The 21,450-nt window shown below is 38.2% G+C and overlaps 1 protein-coding gene across 2 annotated transcripts in view; it reads left to right on the top strand.

Annotated features, from left to right (window-relative positions):
* The window catches only part of Slc24a3 (solute carrier family 24 member 3), a 487,613-nt gene that overhangs the window by 7,791 nt on the left and 458,372 nt on the right, over nt 1-21,450 (top strand). The gene's annotated exons all lie outside the window — the stretch shown is intronic.

Here is a 21,450-nt window from a genome sequence, read left to right as displayed (position 1 = left end):
CTTTTCAGACAGAACACACAGCATTCATTTTTGAATATTTTGATTTTTTGCAAGCTAGTGGAATATCTGTTTGACAGTTGAAAATCAAGATTACCAGCAGTTGTAGCTACAGATGAGGATTTGTTAGTAACTTCCACGAGGGTGAAAATTGGATCTTTGGTGAGCTTGGTGGTTGTTATCTTCTAAGCAAGTTATTATCACCGGGGGAACTTTGACCCTCACGCATGTCTGAGTCCCACCCTGAGAGGTTCTGATGTACAGCTCCAGCATGTAGTGTGGGCATTGGGATTTTTTAAAGTGACATAGATGATACCAATGGGCAGCAGGGTTGAGTGGCCCTGGGTTAGATTAATGTTCCGTGTTTACCTTGTCACAGCCACATAAATGCTCTTAGTCCCTGAGCTGTGAAATGCATTGTGTTTCATTTTCCTGTCCCAAACATAAATTAATATTTGTCTGCTTAGTTTTCTAAGCCTTTTGGACAATTTAAGCCCAAGCTTTCTTCCACTGGCCTGCTCTCCTCTTAATGTGTACAATGTCATTAAGTATTCTTTCCAGTCTTATTCTTATTTTCACCAGATTCTCCTGGGCTGTCCTGGTCTGGACAGGCTGAGGGATGAGCCTGCTGTCCACCTTCCCTCTGGTGACATCCCTTCAGCTCGGTCCTGTGTATTTCTTTCTGTCCTCCATTATCTTCAAATCCCTGCTTCTTGGAAGCCATGCATGCCTCTCTTTTGGCTTATTCCTGAATTTTTGATGCACACTTTTGGGGCCCACATATTCTAGGTGCCTGCTGTGATAGGGAGCATGGGAAGTAAAGATTTGAGCCCTGTTTGAAAATATTCTTGCCCTTCCTGTGAGATAGCTAGGCTGGGTCTGGGATTTAGGTTGAAACATACTTCTCTGGGATTTTGAAGGCAGCGCTTGGATGTCTTCCACCTTCTGGAGATATGTTGGACAAGTCTGGTGCTTTGGTAGCTTTTAATTGTGTTTGGAATCTGTTTTCTCCTTTGAAGAGCTGGTGTGTTGTTTGCTTTGCTCCTAATGTGCTATTTGCTTCTGATGTTAGTTATGTCACAGTTATGTGATTGATGTGGGTCTGTGTTCATCCAATTTCCTGGATCTCTCCCCAAATTCTTTGAATCTGGAAGTGAATGCCTTTCAGGTCCAGGAACTTTCCTTTTGTTGATTTCCTCCTCCTCTGTTCTTGCCTCTGCCTTTCTGGGTGGTCTGTTATTTGCATGTTTGACCTCCTGAATTGATCTACTAGCTTTCTTATTCTTCCAATTTATTTAATCCTTTTGCTCTGATTCCTATAGATTTTCTTAACCATATCTTCCAGCTCTCACACTGTGCTTTTATGTGCTACTGTCGTATTTTCAATTTCCAAGAGCTCTTTTTTCCTCTGCAAGTTATTTTTAATAGCATTCTGTTCTGCTCCATCGATAGAATATTATTTCTTTTATCTTTGAATATACGCACAGTAGTCCTTGAAGTTTTCTTTGCTCTTCATGGACTGTTTTTCCAGGTTGCTGCTGTCCATTCGTTTTGTTCGGTTTTTCATACTATGGGCTTCTCAGATGTCAGGGCATCTCTGTCATCTGCCATCTGCTTGTATTTAGGTGGGAGCCATTGCATGATGATTGGGCACTGAGAAAGAGGGTCTTCTTGATTCCCTGTGTCTCTGGAAGAGGACCTGATGGGGCAGTTTCATTGGGCAATGATGTCCCATGATGTCTCTTGTTTTCCATCTTTATTAAGGTTGGTCACATTTCTCAGAGAAAGGTCATTCAGTGTCCTGCCTAAAGGGGAAAGACCTGTTACTTCGGGGGAATCCAGGGAGAGAAGAAGCTGGTACATTTTTCCTAGTTTCTTCCAGTGTTAACATTTTGCAAAGCTGTAGTGTAATATCATCACCAAGATCATGACATTGTATAAACCACATCTTATTCAGATTCCCCAAGTTTTACTTATGCTCTATGTGTGTGTGCATTTTGTTCTATACAACTGTGCTACTTGTATAGGTTTGTGTATCCCCTGCCACAGTCAAGATACTGGACAAACTATCCCTCCCTCCTGTTTGCTGTCTATATTAGTCATATTCTTATTACTAGGATAAAATATTTGACACTTACAATTTAAGGAGGCAAGGTTCATTTGGCTTGTGGTTTCAATGGCTTTAGTCCATGGTTAACTGGCTCCAAGGCAGAAATAGCATGGTATAAGAGCCTGGTAGAGAGAAGCTGCTCAACCTATGTTAGTCAGGAAGCAGAGAGAGGGTGAAGAGACAGGGTCGTGCTTCAAGTAGCTCAACTCCTAACAGCCCATTCAGCTATGAACTCGTTAATGGATGAATCCACTGATGTGAATTGCACCCCCATGGTCCAAACACCTTTCAAAACCCCATCTCTGAACAAATGAGACTTTAGGGGACATTCTAGATCCAAACCATAATAATCTCTTAGGTCACTCTCCATGTACCATTAGTGCAAAGAGAACAGTCTAGTTAAGTCACTTGTATTACCTATTCCAACAGTAAAGTAAATTAAAAAAATTATAACTTTAAGAATTAAGGAAAGTTTCACCTTCAAGAATATTGCAGTATGCACAAAGGATTCCTTATAAATTAGGCACAGGGAAAGGAGCCTCAAGTCAGTCTATGTTTGTGAAGTTAGGACATGGCAGATTTTCTTAGACAGTTCAGGTTTGGTAACACAAGCCACATCCCAGGTAAAGGCCATGCATGGTCTGTTGGCAGTTTTTTGATGGATAATTGTTTTCTGTCACTTGTACAATGTTTTTGAATGAATGTTCTATGTAAATGGTTCATTCTGGTAGTTTGTTCACTCAGGCAGCTTTGCCGTGTGCTGTGCAGTGTGACCTTCACCTTTACTTGTTTCCTGGATTCTTAGAGAAGGACATATTCTTGGGGTCCACTGAGTCTTAACGTCTCATTTTATGTTGGAGGGAATTGATCTCAAGGGAGGTGGAATTCTGACTCCTTGTTCAGTGAATACTTGTGAAAAAACAGCAGAACATTAAAGTGAGCAAATACATTTAATACAAACCAATTCTTGGTTAAAATCACTTCAAATTCTGAAATGTTTCTAATGTGCTGGAATTTTTCTGGATTTTTTTTTTTTGGATCCGGTGTACATGTGAAAAAATTAGGGACTTGGGGGGACAACTACTCCTTGTAGCAAATAAGAGATTTGTTTGAGGAGAAACACTGGCTGCTGGGACACTCCTGGCTTGGTGTAGGAGAGAGTTTGCATCGTTGTCACCTCATGCAATCCTGAGGATGATTGGGTGTTGTGAAATGAGCGGCTATTGGTTTTTCTTGTCAGGGGTTTTTAAACTTGCGAGTTGTCAACTTTTAAAAAAAATCTCTGCTTTTTTCATGCTGGGTTGTGATCTGAACATCACTTCCAAAGAAAGAAAAGCTTACTAGGGCTTTAACAGCCCAAGGTTTGCAAATCTGATAGTGAAGACCTCTTGATTGGGATTCCACTTTGGTGTCTGAAGTCATGTTGGGGCTGGAGTCAGTAAGTAAACTCACTGCACCTACTTTTAATAAATCTAGGTGATCTCAGGTCAGCTCCAGTATTTTCCAACTTTGTGGTACATTTCCTCCCTTATATGTCAAAATTGATATCATACCATATATAATAACTTAGATCTTGCTTTTATTTTTATTCTGCAGTCCTGGGAGCCATCCCAGGGCATCACACTTGCTAGGGAAGCTCTCTACCACTGAGCCTAAATACACAAATTTTTTAAACATAAAATTAATTTAAAATTTAAAAAGTACATATAATAAAATTTATTGACAGGATACAGAATAGCATCCCACTTCCTGAAACGCCCTCCAAACTGTCCTTTTGTGGGCACACCCTCCCCTCATCCCTGTCCTGCACCTGCTCTCTGCCAATGTACTTTTGTCTTTTTAAGAATGTTTGCCACACAGAATCCTGAAGTCTGTCATCTTTCAAGCTTTATTTCTTTTATTCAGTACCATTCCTCTCAGATTTGTTTCCTGAGTCAGTCAGTGGATCATTTTTTTCAAAGCCGAGTATTAGGCAGTTGCACAGATGTTGAAGTTTATTTATTCACTTACCTGTTGAGAAGCATCTGGGTTGTTTTTAGTTTGGGTAATTATGGGTAGAGGTGTTGTGCATGTTTTCATCTGAGTTTGGTTTGCACTTTTTTTCCCTGACTTTATTGCCCTGGCTGGGACCTTTGGTGCAATGTGGAGATCAAGTGGACCTCCTGCCTTGGCCTCATCTTAGGGAGGCACTTGGTCCTTCACTGTTAGGTATGATGTTTGCTGCAGGTTCTTAGTAAATGACCTTCATCAAGTTGAGCAAGTGCACATCTAGTCTTAGTTTGTGAAAAGGTTTTCCTCCCTCCCTCCCTCTTTTCCTCCCTCCTTCCCTCCCTTCCTCTCTCCCTCCCTCCCTGCTTCCCTCTCTCCTTCTTACTTTTGTTGGTTTGTTCACTCTTTCTTTCTTAATCAGGGATAGCCACTGAAAGTTGTCAAATACTTTTCTTATGTCATCTGAAGTGCACATGTGACACTTCTTCGTTAGACATTACTAAAATGGATCACATGGAATAAGTTTTGAATCTAGACTCAACCTTGATGCCCTGGATAAGCCACTTGATCATAGTATTTTTTTTATATTCTTGGATTTGATCATATTCTATCGAGGACTTTTTCTGTGATCACCTGAAGTATTGATCTGCAGTTTTCTTTTCTTGTACTACCTTTGTCTAGTTTTGCTCTCAGGATAATGCTGGCCCCATAAAGTGAGTTAGGAAGTACATATTCCCTCCTCTTCTGTTTCCTAGAAGAGACTGTTGAGTTGGTGGGCCTTGGCTTTTAGCTTGTAATAGGTATTCTCTATGGCATTAAACTTAAAAAATAATTTGTAATGTTTGCATAATGGTAATGAAAATCACAATATTTCTGTTAGCATCACAGCAAGTGATGTTTATTGGACACTTAGCATTCCTGAGAACACTGTTCCACGTGCCTTATTTGTCCTCATTTCCTTAAGCCAACAACCCTATGGAGGAAGTGCTATTATTTTCTCAATTTTGTATGCAGAGAGCAATAAGATGCAAAGAATAGAAGTAGATTGCTTGAAGTCACAAAGTTTCTATGTGACCAAGTAGGATTTGAATCCAGGTTGCCTGATTTCACAGCCCATGGACTTAACTATTACATCGTATGACTGAGTATATTATAACTTATTTGTTCAGGCTTCCATTTGGAATATTGAGTTTCTTGTGAAGATGTCATTGCCAGTTGCTAACAAATTCTTTAGGCTGGATTCTTATTTATTTATTTATTTTTAAATTTTTTTATTTTTAATTTTTAATCTTTTGGTACTGAAGATCAAACTCGGGACCTTGCGCTTGCGAGGCAGGTGTTGGAACCACTGAGCTAAATCCCCGGCCCCTTATTTTTTAAAAAAATTTATTTTATTGGTACATTTTAGGTATACAGTATAATTATATCCATCATTGGAAATTTGCACCTTTACATAATCTCTCTTGGTTCTTATTTTTCGCCCTTTCACTGCCCTCCCTTCAACCCCTCCATCCCTCCCTATTTACAAAGACTTTGTTTCCATTTTTTCATTTTCTCATATTAATTCCATTCCCTTCTTTCCTTTCCCCTACCCCTCCCACTCCCCTCCTCTTTGCCCCTTTGCTTCCTATTTCACATTATCTGTTATACCTTTTAGTCCTTATTTACACTTTCAGTTTCTCACACTAAGAAAATATTTGGTATTTACACATGTGTGTCCTATTTATTTCACTTAAGAGTATGGCCTCAATGTGCATCCATTTAGCTATAAATGTCTCTAATTTCTCATTTTTTATGGCTGAGTAGTACTCCATTTTATAAAAAAACCCACATTTTCTTTATCCAGTCTCCAGTTGATGGACATTTGGGCTGTTTCGAAGTTTTGGCTATTACAAACTGTGGTGCTATGAACGTGGGTGCACATATATCACTGTGGTATGATTCTTTTAATTCTTTGGGGAAGATACCCAGCAAGGAAATAGCTGGGTCAAATGGGACTTCCAGTTCTAGTTCTTTGAGGTATCTCCATACTGATTGCCATAGTGGTTGCACCAGTCTACATGCCTACCAGCAGTGGAGCAGTGTTCCTTTTTCCACACAGCCCCGACAGCATTTGTTGTTGGTTGATTTCATGATAGCAGCCATTCTTTCTGGACTGAGGTGGAATCTCAGTGTTGTTTTCATTTGCGTCTCTCAAATGACCAGTAATGTTGAACATTTTTTCATATGTTTATTTGCCATGTCTACTTCTTTGTGTGAGAAATGTCTGTTCATTTCAGATGCCCATTTTCTGATTGGGTCTTTAAATTTGGGATGTCTGATTTTTTTGAAGTTCTTTATAGATTCGAGATAGTAGACCTTAGTCTGAAGGAGCACTGGTGCAAATGTTTTCCCACATTATGGGCTGTCTTTTCACACTGTTGGTGGTTTCTCTTGCTGTGCAGAAGCTTTTTAATAAAAAGAGATCCCACTTGTTGATTGTTTGTGCTAGTTCATGGGCAACTGATGTTTTTGTTCATAAAGTCTTTTCTTATACCAGTATCTTCAAGAGTTCTACCTAACCTCTGTTCCAGCAGGTTCAGCGTTTCTATTTTTATATTTAGATCTTTAATCCATTTCGATTTTAGTTTAGTGCATGGTGAGAGATATAGTTCTAGTTTTAGTCTTTGGGAAGGTGAAACCCAATTTACCAGCACCATTTGTTAAAGAGACTATCTTTCCTCCAGCGAAGGTGTTTGGCTCCTTTGTCAAAGATGAGATGGCTGAGTGTGTCTGGAGTTGTTTTTGCATCTTCTAATCTGTTCCACTGGTCTTCAGGTCTGTTTCTTTGCCAGTACCATGCTGTTTTTCTCACAGTAGCTTTGTAGTATAGTTTCAGGTTGGGGGTTGTAATACCCCCTGCCATATCTCTGTTACCTAGAATTGCTTTTGCTATTCTGGGTCTCTTCTTGTTCCAAATGAATTTTTGGATTGTTTTCTCAAGGTCCGTGAAGTATGCTGCTGGGATCTCAATTGGGATTGCATTGAATCTATATAGCAGTTTTGGACATATGGTCATTTTCACTATATTGATTCTTCCTACCCAGGAGCAAGGAATATCTTTCCATTTTCTGATATCAACTTCAATCTCTTTTTTCAGAGTGCTATAGTTTTCAAAGAAGAGGTAATTGATTTCTTTTGTTAGGATGGTTCCTAGGTATTTCAGTTTTTTGGATGCTATTGTGAAAGGACTTGTTTGCCCTATTTCTCTCTCAGTGAGTCTGTTGTTCGTGTAGAGGAAAGCTATTGATTTTTGTGTGTTGACATTGTATCCAGCTACTTGACTGAATTTGGTTATTAAGTCTAGAAGACTTTTGGTGGAGTTCTTGGAGTCTTATATGTAGAGTATCATGTCATCTGCAAATAATGACAATTTGACTTCATTACCTATCTTTATTCTTTTTATTTCTTTCTCTTGTCTAATTGCTGTGGCTAATGTTTCTAAAACTATATTGAACAGGAGTGGTGATAGTGGACATCCTTGTCTTGTTCTTGATTTTAGTGTGAAGGATTTCAGTTTTTGACCATTTAGTATGATATTGGCTGTTGGTTTTTCATAGATGGCTTTTATCAGATTGAGGTAGAGACCGTCTATTCTGATTTTTGGTAGGGTTTTTATCATAAATGCATGTTGGATTTTGTCAAATGCTTTTTCTGCATCTATGGAGATGATCATATGGTTTTTGTCCCTGGCTCTATTGATATAGTGTATTACATTGATTGATTTGTGTGTGTTGAACCATCCCTGCATCCCTGGGATAAATCCCACTTGGTCAGGATATATGAATTTTGTGATGATCTTCTGCATTCTATTTGCCAGAATCTTATTAAGGATTTTTGCGTCTATGTTCATTAGTGAGATTGGCCTATAGTTCTCTTTTTCAGTTGGGTCTTTCTCTGCTTTGGGGATCCAGGTGATGCTTGCTTCCAGGAATGAATTTGGGAGTATTGCTTCCCTTTCAATTTCATTGAAGAGTTTAAACAGTAGTGGCAGCAGTTCCTCTCTAAATGTCTTGTAGAATTCAGCAGTGAAGCCATCAGGGCCCGGGCTTTTCTTAGTTGGGTTTTTAATTACATTTTCAATTTCATTGATTGATATTGGGTTGTTTAGAAGTTTTAGGTCTTCTTCATTCAACTTTGGTAATTCATATGTGTCTAGGAACCTGTCCATTTCTTCTGTGTTTTCCATGTTATTGGTGTATAGGTTCTTGAAGTAGGTATTGATGATTCTCTGGATTTCTGCTGGGTCTGTTGTAATTTCACCCTTTTTATTCCTAATTGCATGGATTTGGGCCTTTTCTTTCCTTTTTCTGACAAGGTTGGCTAAGGGTTTGTCAATTTTGTTGATTCTTTCCAAGAACCAACTCTTGGCTTCATTGATTTTTTTTTTTGTATCGTTCTCTTAGTCTCCATTGCATTGATTTCTCCTCTGATCTTTATAATTTCCTCCCTTGTATGAGCTTTGGGTTTGTCCTGCTCTTCTCTTTCTAGAAGCTTGAGGTGGAGCATCAGGTTGTTTAATTAGGCTCGCTCTGTTTTCCTAATATGAGTATTCACTGCTATGAATTTTCCTCGTAAGACTGCTTTCATTGTGTCCCATAGATTCCAATATGTTGTATTGTCATTGTCATTTATTTGAAGGAACTGTTTGATTTCTTCTTTAATTTCCTCTGTGACCCATTGGTTATTCAGAAGTGTGTTGTTTAATTTCCATGTGTTTATGAAGTTTTCGCAGTTTCTCTTGCTGTTGAGCTCCAGTTTCATCGCACTATGGTCTGATAATATACAGGGGATAACTTCAATTCCTTTGTACTTACCTAAATATGTTCTATGAGCTAGTTTGTGGTCTGTTTGTAGAATGACCTGTGTGCAGCTGAAAAGAATGTGTATTCTCGTTTTGTGGGGTGAAACACGCTGTAAAGATCTGTTAAGTTCATATGTTCAAGAGTTTGATTGAGTTCTAGTATTTCATTGGTTGTTTTTTGTCTAGTTGATCTATCTATTTGTGACAATGGGGTATTGAGTTCCCCCACTACTATTGTATTAGTGCTTATATGGTTTTTCATGTCCATTAGTGTTCATTTTATATAGTTGGGTGCACTAGTGTTTGGTGCATAGATATTTATGATTGTCATCTCTTCCTCTTGGATTGTTCCCTTTACAAGGATGTAGTGTCCTTCTTTGTCTCTCTTAATCAGTGTGAGTTGGAAATCCACTTGATCTGCAGAGAGGATAGCTACTCCTGCTTTTTTCCGGGTTCCCGTTGCATGGAGTATTGATTTCCACCCTTTAACTCTCAGTCTATGAGTTTCTTTTTGAATTAAATGTGTTTCTTTTATGCAGCATATTGTTGGATCTTGCTTCTTGATCCATTCTGCCAGTCTATTTCTTTTGATTGGTGAGTTGAGACCATTAACATTGATGGTTATAACTGATACGTATTGAGTTATCATTGTCATGACTTTTTCTTTTTGTTTGGTCTTCCCACTTTGCTTTTAATTTCTTGTCATGCCCGGTGGATTCATTCTGCTGGGCTTCCTGGGATTGTGATCCTCACTGTCTTTTCCTAGGATTTTGTCTAAAGTTTTTTGGAGTGCTGGTTTGGTATTCATGAAGTTCCTAAGGTGCTCTTTGTCATGAAAGTATCTTGTTTCGCCATCAAGTTTGAAAGATAGTTTTGCAGGGTACATCAATCTGGGTTAGAGATTGTTTTCCTTTAGGGCTTGAAACACATCACTCCAAGCACTTCTTGCCTTGAGGGTTTGCACTGAGAAGTTTGCTGTGATTCTGATGGGCTTTCCTTTGTATGTGATTTGTTTCTTTTCTCTAACTACTTGTAGAATTTTGTTCTACTGTTGGGTTTCTGGAATCTTAACAATTATATGCCTATGTGTAAAGTTTTTTTGATGAAGGTTATTTGGAGTCCTATATGCCTTGCTTATCTGTATGTCAGTTTCTTTCCCCCTGCTTGGGAAGTTTGCTGCCATCACTTCTGTGAACAGTTTTTTTATGTCATCTGCATTCTCTCCTGTTTCTTCATCGAGTCCAATTAGTCTTATGTTATTTTTCTTTGCATTGTCTAGCAGCTTCTGGATTGATTTCTCATGGTCCCTTACAATTTCAGAGAATTTTTTCTTTTCCTAGTCACTAATTGCAGTCTTATCGTCTATATCTGAAATTCTGTCTTCACATTGGCTCATTCTGCTGCATAGACTTTCAATGGAGTTTTTAATCTCCTGGAAATCTGTTTACATCTGTTATATGGATTCCATTTGTTTCCTACATTGGCATTCCGTCATGTTCCTCAGCTCCTCTTTTTTTTTTCAAATCTGTATCCCCTCTAGAGTTATTAATCATGTCTTGCACTATGGGCACAATCTCTGTTGTTATCTGAGAAAGTATTTCTTATTTCATTTTTTCCAGGTCCTCTTTTGTTGCCAGTTCAGGGAGTCCAGGTGGTTGAGTATCAGATTGTTCCATCTCATTTTCCTTTGGGATTGCTTTAGGTGATCTGGAAATCTGGTTCTGAGGCTTGTTTACCTGTCTTCTCATTTTGATGGGGGCGGGGGGGGGGTCATGTTCCTGGTGCCCACGTGGCTCAGGGAGGTCTAATTTTTTAAAGTTCTTTATAGATTCGAGATAGTAGACTTTTGTCTGAGGGACAGCTGGTGAAAATTTTTTTCCCCACATTGTGGTTGTCTCTCCGCACTGCTGGTGGTTTGAAAAGATTCCCCTTGTTGATTGTGCTAGTTCACGGGCAACTGAGGTTTAGATCATAAAATCTTTTCCTACACCAATGTCTTCAAGAGTTCTTCCTAAACTCTCTTCCAGCTGGTTTAGTGTTTCTGTTTTAATATTTAGATCTTTAATCCATTTAGATTTTAGTTTAGTGCATAGTGAGAGATATGGGTCTAGTTTTAGTCTTTGGCAAGTTAAAACCCACTTTTCCCAGCACCATTTATTAAAGAGGCTATCTTTCTTCCAGTGATGGTGTTTGGTACCTTTGTCGAAGATGAGGTAGCTGAGTGTGTCTGGAGTTGCTCCTCCTCTTCTAATCTGTTCCACTGTTCCTCAGGTCTGTTTCTTTGCCAGTTCCATGCTGTTTTTCTCACAGTAGATTTGTAGTATAGTTTCAGGTTGGGGGTTGTGATACCCCCTGCCATGTTTCTGTTACCTGGAATTGATTTTGCTATTCTGGATCTCTTCTTGTTCCAAATGAATTTTTGGGTTGTTTTCTCAAGGTTTGTGAAGTATGCTGCAGGGATTTCAATTGGGATTTCATTGAATCTATATAGCAGTTTTGTAAGTACGGCCATTTTCACTATGTTGATCCTTCCTACCCAGGAGCAAGGGATGTCTTTCCATTTTCTGATATTGTCTTCAATCTCTCTTTTCAGAGTGCTATAGTTTTCAGAGAAGAGGTCTTTGATTTCTTTTGTTAGGTTGATTTCTAGGTATTTCAGTTTTTTGCTTGCTATTGTGAAAGGACTTGTTTGCCCTATTTCTCTCTCAGTGAGTCTTTTGTTTGTGTAGAAGAAAGCTATTGATTTTTGTGTGTTGACTGTGTATCCAGCTACTTTCCAGAATTTGGTTATTAAATCTAGAAGAATTTTTGTGAAGTTCTTGGGGTCTTCTGTGTAGAGTATCATGTCATCTGCAAATAATGACAGTTTGACTTCTTCATTTCCTATTTTTATTCCTTTATTTCTTTCTATTGTCTAATTGCCGTGGAGAATGTTTCCAGAAGTATATTGAACAGCAGTTGTGATAGTGGACATCCTTGTCTTGTTCTTGATTTTAGTATGAAAGATTTCAGTTTTTGACCATTTAGTATGATATTGGCTGTTGGTTTTTCATAAATGGCTTTTATCAGATTGAGGTAGAAACTGTCTATTCCAATTTTTTGTAGGGTTTTTATCATAAATGCATGTTGGATTTTGGCAAATGCTTTTTCTCCATCTATTGAGATGATCATATGGTTTTTGTCCTTGGCTCTATTGATACAGTATATTACATTGATTTGTGTATGTTGGACCATCCTTGCATCCCTGGGATGAATCCCAATTGGTCAGGGTGTATGATCTTCTTGATGATCTTCTGCATTCTGTTTGCCAGTACCTTATTAAGGATCTTTGCATCTATGTTCATTAGTGAGATTGGCCTGTAGTTCTCTTTTTTGGTTGGGTCTTTGTCTGCTTTGGGGATCAAGGTGATGCTTGTTTCCAGGAATGAATTTGGGAGTATTGCTTCCATTTCAATTTCACTGAAGAGTTTAAACAATAATGGCAGTAGTTCCTCTCTAAATGTCTTGTAGAATTCAGCAGTGAAGCCATCAGGACCTGGGCTTTTCTTAATTGGTTAAGTTTTTAATTACATTTTCAATTTCATTGATTGATATTGGGTTGTTTAGAAGTTTTAGGTCTTCTTCATTCAACTTTGGTAATTCATACGTATCTAGGAATCTGTCCATTTCTTCTGTGTTTTCCATTTTGTTGGTGGAAATAGGTATTGATAATTCTCTGGATTTCTGTTGGATCTGTTGTAATTTCACCCTTTTCATTTCTAATTGCATGGATTTGGGCCTTTTCTTTCCTTTTTCTGATAAGGTTGGCTAAGAGTTTGTCAATTTTGTTCATTCTTTTAAAGAACCAACTCTGGCTTCATTGATTTTTTTTATATCGTTTTCTTAGTCTCCATTGCATTGATTTCTCCTCTGATCTTTATAATTTCCTCCCTTGTATGAGCTTTGGGTTTCTCCTGCTCTTCTTTTTCTAGAAGCTTGAGGTTCAGCATCAGGTTGTTTAATTGGTCTCGCTCTGTTTTCCTAATATGTGTATTCACTGCTATGAATTTTCCTCATAAGACTGCTTTCATTGTGTCCCATAGGTTCTGATATGTTGTATTGTCATAGTCATTTAATCGTAGGAACTATCTGATTTCATCTTTAATTTCCTCTGTGACCCATTGGTTATTCAGAAGTGTGTTGTTCAATTTCCATGTGTTTATGAAATTTTTGCTGTTTCTTTTGCTATTTATCTCCAATTTCATTGCACTGTGGTCTGATAATATACAGGGGATACCTTCAATTCCTTTGCACTTATGTAAACACATTTTATGAGTGAGTATGTGTGAGAACGACCCATGTGCAGTTGAAAAGAATGTTTATTCTGATTTTGTGGGGTGAAACACTCTGTAAACATCTGTTACGTCCATTTGTTCAAGAGTTTGATTGAATTCTAGTATTTTGTTGCTTGCTTTTTGTCTAGTTGATCTATCTATTTGTGACATTGGAGTATTGAGGTCCCCCACTACTATTGTATTAGTGCTTATGTGATTTTCCTGTCTGTTAGTATTTGTTTTACATAGTTGGGCGCACTAGTGTTTGGTGCATAGATATTTATGTTTGTCATTTCTTCCTCCTGGATTGTTCCCTTTACAAGTATGCAAGTGTCCTTCTTTGTCTCTCTTAATCAGTGTTGGTTTGAAATCCACTTCGTCTGCAAAGAGGATAGCTACTCCTGCTTTTTTCCAGTCCCTCTCACATGGAGTATTGCTTTCCATCCTTTAACTTTCAGTCTATGTGTTTCTTTTTGAATTAAGTGTTTTTCTTATATGCAGCATATTGTTGGATCTTGCTTTTTGGCCCATTCTGCCAGTCCATTTCTTTTCACTGGTGAGCTGAGACCATTAACATTGATGGTTATAACTGGTTCGTATTGGCTTGTCATTGTCATGACTTTTTCTTTTTGTTGGATTTTCCTCCTTTGTGATTAATTTCTTGTCCTGCTTGATGGATTCATTCTGCTGAGAGGGGTTGTGATCCTTGTTGTCTTTTCCTAGTATATTGTCTAAAATGTTTTGGAGTGCTGGTTTGGTATTCATGAAGTTCCTAAGGTGCCCTTTGTCATGCAAGTATCTTATTTCTCCATCAATTTTGAAAGATAGTTTTGCAGGGTACATCAGTCTGGGTTGGAGGCTGTTTTCCTTTGGGGCTTGCAATACTTCACTCCAAGCTCTTCTTGCCTTGAGGGTTTGTGTTGAGAAGTTTGCTGTGATTCTGATGGGCTTTCTTTTGTATGTGATTTGTTTCTTTTCTCTAATTACTTGTAGAACTTTTCTTCTGTTGGGTTTGTGGAATCTTAACAATTATATGCCTATGTGTAGATTTTTTTTGATCAAGGCTATTTGGAGTCCTATATGCCTCACTTGTCTGTCTTTCAAGTTCTTTTCCCCTCCTTGGGAAGTTTTCTGCCATCACTTCTGTGAACAGTTTTTTTTATGTCATCTGCACTCTCTCCTGTTTCTTCATTGACTCCAATCAGTCTTATGTTATTCTTCTTTGGATCATCTAGCAGCTGCTGGATTGATTTCTCTTGGTCCCTTAAAATTTTGGAGCAATTTTTCTTTTCCTGGTCACTAATTGCAATCTTGTCTTCTATATCTGAAATTCTGTCCTCACACTGACACATTCTGCTGTGTAGATTTTCAATGGAGTTTTTAATCTCCTGGAAATCTGTTTGCATCTGTTTTATGGATTCAAGTTGTTTCCTATGTTGGCATTCCATCATGTTCCTCAGATCCTCTATTTTTTTATCTGTGTCCTCTCTAGATTTATTAATCATGTCTTGCACTATGGGCACAATCTCTGCTGTTATCTGAGAAATCATTTCTTATTTCATTTTTTCCAGATCCTCTTTCGTTGCTAGTTCAGGGAGTCCAGGTTGTTGAGTATCATAGTGTTCAATCTCATTTCCCTTTGGGGTTGCTGTAGGTGATCTGGAAGTCTGGTTCTGAGGATTGTTTACATGTCTTCTTATTTTGACGGTGGAGGGTGTTTGCTGCTGGTGCCGGCGTGGCTCACCTTCTCTGTGCTGGTTGTGGTGGTAAGTTGGCTTGGAAACCTCCTACTTTGCACTCAGAAATGTGGCATATCGACCCGTAAGCCTCCTCTGCCCTGGGAGCTGTAGCACGTCGACCCAGAAGCTTCCTCTGTGCTGGGAGCTGTAGCACATGGACCTGGAAGCCTCTTCTGTGCTGGGATCAGTGGTAGGTTGGCCCAGAAGCCTCCTACTCTGCACTGGGAGCTGTAGCACATTGACCCGCAAGCTACCTCTGTGCTATGCTGGATTCTTAGAAGTGGTATTTCAGGCTTCAGCGCAATTCCATTGTATAAGCTAATGCACATTGCTTGCTGTATCGCCTTCCAGGGTTGTGAACAAATGTGAAATCCCAGTAGCTGTATTTGAGGCTCCTCACTTGAGTTTTCTTGACAGAAGTGAATATTATAATTATTTTATATCTTTTTATTTTTTATTTTCCACTGCTGGGAATTGAACCCTGGGCTTTGCACATGCTAGGCAAATGCTTTACCACTGAGCTACAGCCCAGGCCCTACGTATTTGTAATTCACTTTGATTCCAGAATGGTTCTATCTCATTTCTGTACTTTTCCTTCCTTCTTTATTAGTGAAGCTGAGTATTTGTGCAAATACTTATTGACCACATATATTTCATTGCTTGAGAGAAAGGGTTCTTATCCACTCCCCACTTTTTTCTAAAGGGATAATAATATTGGTAATAGTATTTTCTTAATGATTTATAGGAGCTTCAGATATATTCCACATAGAATCTTTCATCCTTTTTGAAAAAATTGTTTTGGCATACAGATTTTTTGTCTAGTGAAAACTGTATGCCTTTTCCTGGTATTTTTCATTTAGTCTCAGGTCTAGCATTAAAGCTACATATGTGTTCCACATGGTCTTTTGTGTATTTTCCTACTCTTTGTATAGTTTAATTTTTCTAAGAATTGAACTTTTTTTTTGTTTGGAATTTATTTTAACGTGAGATGAAGAAAGAGATGGGGTGGGCAGATCTCACAGCTAATTTGAGCTGTGTTTATTAGAAGTCTTTGGCCACACATTCCTCCTGTCATCTTTGCTCCATACTTATTCTCTGTTGTGCTGGTGGCAACTTTTGTGACATCTATTTTGTTTTGTTTACTCACTAATTAATTGTTGTAGTTTATTAGCATGTTAATTATCTGGTAGGGCAAGACTCTTTCCCTTTTGTTATGAAAATACCTCATTTGCTATTAGCACATGTTTATCTTTCCAGGTGAACTTTAGGATCTCTGTTAATATTCTCTGAAATCCCTCTAGGTTTAGATAAATCTGTAAATAGTTTGTGGGAAAATGGCATTTCACAGAGTTGATTCTTCCTACTCCCAGTGTGCTTCCTCCTTTGATCAAGGTGCTAAAGAAATCAGTTAAGATTCATGATTATATCCCTATCTCTTTCTTGCATTTATTTGTGAATGTTATTCCGGTATTTATTGGTACTATTGTTTTATTACTTATATAATCTTTTAACATATTTCTTCTTTATATTTTATTCTTAAAAGTTTAAAATTACATAATAATAGTAAAAATAAGTTTAAGATACAAACCAATACTATTAAATATTCCAATAAAGTTTTATTATTAAAGAATTTTAAAATTCATACTCTAGCTGAAAAAAGAATTTAACTGATGACCATTGGTTAAATTATTTTTCATTATGCTGTATAACTTTTCTTTTATTTCTAATTTTCTATTTTTTAAAATCAGTCATAGTTAAATGTGGCAAAATGTTTTATTAACACCTATTGAAGTGTTACTGCAACATGATGTGAATAGGTATCTATAGAAACTATTCCTGAAGGAAACCCTAAATAGATATGACCCTTTTAAAATTTTTAATATGGTATTGAATTTGATTTATTTTTAATTTCTATGAAAGTTTTGCTTTTATATTCTTGAGATAAGTTTGCATAGAGTTTCTTTGTTAGATTTTTGGTGTCGGGATTATACTGCCTGCAAAATGAATTGATTTTCATGTTTCTCTATGTTCCAGAATATTTTTGTGAATCATAGAAATTATCTGTAACTTGAGAGTTTGAAAGAGTATGTATAATAACACTGCACACCCTATAGTCTTCTTCGAAAGTAATTTTGAACACACTTCAGTTTCTTCCAGTGATACTTTTCTATGTGGTTAATTCATATTTTCCCAAAGAAGTATCAATTTCATTAAGATTTTAAAAACTAACACAATCAAGCATTTTTTAAATTAAAACTTGTTCTGTAATTGTGATTATATAACCTTTTTTCAGTACTAGCTTACATGTTTCTTCTTTTCCTCAGTTGAACCGGACTATATTTGATTTTATTAAATTATGTTTATTTATTTTATTAATTTATATTTATAAATTTTTCCTTTTTAAGAGTTACTAATTATGGCTTTACTATTTTTAAAAAACCTGTTACTTCCTTTGTTTTATTTTTTGACATGTTGAATTAAGTGATTTATTTATTTTTCTTCTTTTTTGATTGATGTATTTGACTTTGAGGATAGTACAGTCATTCTTGGTGCTTTACAAATAGTTTGTAATTGCAGTTTTATACTTTTCTGCAATTACTTGGGAGATAGGTTCTTTATTTCTAAGTTGTCAAGGTGTTTTTATGTAGGTATTTTTAAATACCTAAGTTTTTATTTTACATTGTCTGGAGAATGTTACCTTTGAATGTAGCTTTTTGTTTGTGTTGTGGTTTATGTTTTGTTGTGTTTGTGTTATGGTTTGTGTCCCCCCACAGCTTCACGTGGTCAGAGGTAGGGCTTTTTCAGAGGTGGCTGAATCTGGAGTGTGTGATGCTGGGATTAAGGGTATGTGATTGCTAAATCAGTTCACTGATTGGTTTGGCATCGCCCTAATCCCAGCTACCTGGATACAATATAAGGGACAGAATGAGACTTGTCTACTCCTTGCTTGCTTGCTTTTGCTGTCTTCTGCTTGCCATGAGCTATTTCTCCTGTGTTGCCCCTCTGCCGTGCTACCCTGCCTTGGAGCTAGCTGATTACAGACTGAAACCTCTACAAACTGAGAGCTAAATAAACCTTTCCTCATTTCACTTTGGGTGTTGGGTATTTTGTCTCGGCAGTGAGAAAAGCACCTATGACAGTTTGTTTTGGTCATTTCTCTTGGGACAAGGAGTATTTGTCATTCAGCTGTCTTCCAGGTCTGCCATCTCCTCCATCACTTCCCTCTGCTTGTCTTTTTCTTTTCATTCTACAGGAATCTCAAATTATTTTTCTCCTCAATGATTTCATTTTCATCACTATTGGCTCTTCTTTCTATTGACCCTTATCCCCAATTATGTTGTTTGCCTTTCTGGTTTTTTTAAGCATTTCAAGACATTTTAACCATGTCTTGTCCACCTATATAGTAGTTAACCTGGATTATAATCTCAGTCTTGCTCTCCAATTATTGATTTTTCTTTTTCATAGACCATTTATTTGGCATGATATTCAGATTACAAATAGGTTCTAAAATTTACTTCGGTTTCCTATAGTAAATTCTCCTTAAAAGAACAGAATTTCTCTTTCTCCTGTTGTGGAGAATTTTCAAGGTTTTTTGCACTATCCAGCTTTGTATGAAGATACCTGGGCCATGCACATGAGCAAACTTTCTTTTCCCTGCGGAGTGAACTGGCCACTCTCACCTGGCCACATCATGTCGGTTATTAGCATTGCTTATGCCAAAGGGCTGATTGACATATGTCTTAGTCACTTTTCTCATGGCTGGCTCAAAATACCCAACACCTGCATATTAAAGGAGGAGAGGCTTATGTTGACTCAGATTTTAAGTTTCAGTCCTTACGTGATTGGGTGGCTCCAGGCAGAAGCAGCTTGGTGGAGGAAAGCTGCTCATGTCATGGCAGACAGGAAGTAGAGAGCAAAGGGCAGAGCCCTGAAGGGAGATATATACTTCTAGGTCACACTTGCAGTGACTGCCTCTTGTGACCAGACACCAATCCAATAACAAACCAGGTGTAATCCAGTTACCTTCCAAACACAGGAGGCTTTGGGGCCATTTTGGGCTTAAACCATAACACTGTGCATGGTCTTTGGCTGACTTCCCAGTGTGAGTGTTGACACTTGTGGGGTTACTCAGCTTGCTTGAGAAGAAATTTGCTCCTGCTGCCTGGTAGTTTAAATATTGAGATGGAGCTTTAGTCATTCTATCTTCCATCATTGGATACCCCTTTTGTTTCTTAAATCTAGAGACAGTGCATGAAAATCTACTACCTGCTGTATATTCCCTTCCCTGGTTCTTACCTTTCCTCTTTTTTCTTAATCTCCAGAAGTCAGTGGTTTCTGGTCTGGTTGAGTTGCATTTCCAGGAATTGGGGTATCTAATGGGTGAGGATAGACAGACATAGTGGTGGGGTTCACTGATTGGTTTGGCATTGCCCTAATCCTGGCTACTCTTGACAGCAGTTTCTATCAGTAGCAGAAGCCTCATATTTCTGAAATAGGGATTCACACAGAGGGATCAGTCTGTATACCCTCCACGGTCCACCTGGCACATCCCAATTAGTATTTCAGGGGCTCATTCACATTCAGCATCTTTTATGTATATTTCCTTCAATGGGAATGTGGGAAAGAGTGAATCACATGCTTTTGCCTAATTACCATAATATCCTAGAATGCCTGTTCAAATTTTAACCTGAAAAATTTCATTTGTTTGCAAAGAAAAAGAAATTTAACTAATGGATAGTGTCAGGAGCAACTGAGTACATCTAATATTTACTAACTTGCTTTTGTCTTCTGCAGGTTTGCACTTCTCATATATGGCTTACTTCGCATAGTTATCTTACAGAACCATGGATTAGGGATTTCTACCCTCCTCATTTTAGTTAAAGTGACTTGCCCCACATCTCTCAGGTAGATTGTGATAGTTTTGAATTTACAACTTCTGAGTAAAAACTCTTAAACTATTTCCTCCATACTAAACATCTCTGAAGGGAGAGATGACTGAACGCTTCTGACAGGGAGTTTGACAAGAAATTACCCCAGTGCTGTAGGCAGAATGATGTCTCCCTCAAAGATGTTTATGCCCTAATCCCTGGAACCTGTGAATTTGTTATGCTGTGTGGCAGTTAAGGGGGAGCTAAAGCTGCAGACAGAGTTGAGGTTGCTGTTCAGCTCACCTTGAGTTGCATCTTACTCTGGGTTCTCATGGTGGTCCCAGTGCAGCCACATGGGTCTTTTTGGGTGAAAGAGGGAGGCAGGAGAAAGAGTTAGCCAGAGAAGGGGACTGGATGACCTATGGAAAGGTCAAGGTGATGTGAATTCTGGTTTGAAGATGGAGGGGGTCATGAGCCCAGGAAGGGGCAGCCTCTAGTGGCTGTAACACACCAGGACATAGATCCTTCTCTGGAGCTTCTAGAAGGGTCAAAGCCCTGCTGACATTTGAATTCGGCCAAGTTAATCACTTTGGGATTCTCAGTTACAGAACTGTAAGATCTGAGGCTGTTCAAGGCCACAAAAACTTAAGGTAGTTTATTATAGCAGCAATGGGAAACTCCGACTCAGTGTATCAGATATTGGTCACTGCCTGACTTTCTGCAAAGCAGACAGCTGGGAAGTCTGGAGTAATGGACTGTGTGTGTCCACCACACAGGGCCTTTATGCCAGCATTCACGTGTTACTGTTTGATGGTTATATATGGGTTTGCTCATTTGGTTGTCACCCTCCCCCAACTAGAATGTAAGGTCCCTTGAGCAGAACCTTGGTCTAGCGCCTTTCTGGCTGTGTGCCCAGTGTCTAGCATAGTGGAGAGGCTCAGCAAATATTTGTTGGATATTTTTGCCAGATAACATTGTCACCACTAACTTACATCTTTACAAACTATATAAGTGATAATAGAAATCGGAAGAAAAAAGAAACTGAGTTAAAATTATTGCAATCAAAATAATAATTTTCAATGTCCCTTTCTAGCGTTCAGTCATATGAAGAATTTTTTTTATGGATATAAATATCCCTCACTGAATGGTAAAAAAGGTGGCCATCACAAAATGAACATAATACTGCATGTTGCATTTTATAAATTGGGTGTTCCATGCTGCATTTTCATCACAATGTATTTTAAATAAAGATAACTATGTTTTTATTGTAATTGCCATTTCATAGGCTGGTTGGCATTCCATTGAATAGATAGGTCATAAATATTTATTGATGTTTATTTAAAGTATCATGGGTTATTTAAGATGTTTTATTACTGTTAATCAGACACTTGGTGTGTGAGTTGGCTACAGATCACTTCAACTCCGCAGGTGTTAGGGTGTTTGCAGCCATCCCCTGTCCTGTGCTAACTGGCCTGGCTGCTGATGCTGCTGGTGGAACTGGAGCGGAACCGGAGTGCGTCCGTGTGTCTGTGTGGAGCTCTGTCACCTGGCGATCTGCTGTGGAGTTTTTGAGTGGCATTTGATTTTTGTT

The sequence above is a fragment of the Heterocephalus glaber genome, unplaced genomic scaffold (assembly GCF_053883595.1).
Source record: "Heterocephalus glaber isolate CG9 unplaced genomic scaffold, H.glaber_assembly_v1.0 deba00001532, whole genome shotgun sequence".
NCBI classification, from domain to species: domain Eukaryota; kingdom Metazoa; phylum Chordata; class Mammalia; order Rodentia; family Bathyergidae; genus Heterocephalus; species Heterocephalus glaber.
The sequence above is the reverse complement of the archived record's forward strand: the minus strand, read 5'-3'. Positions and strand labels throughout refer to the sequence as shown.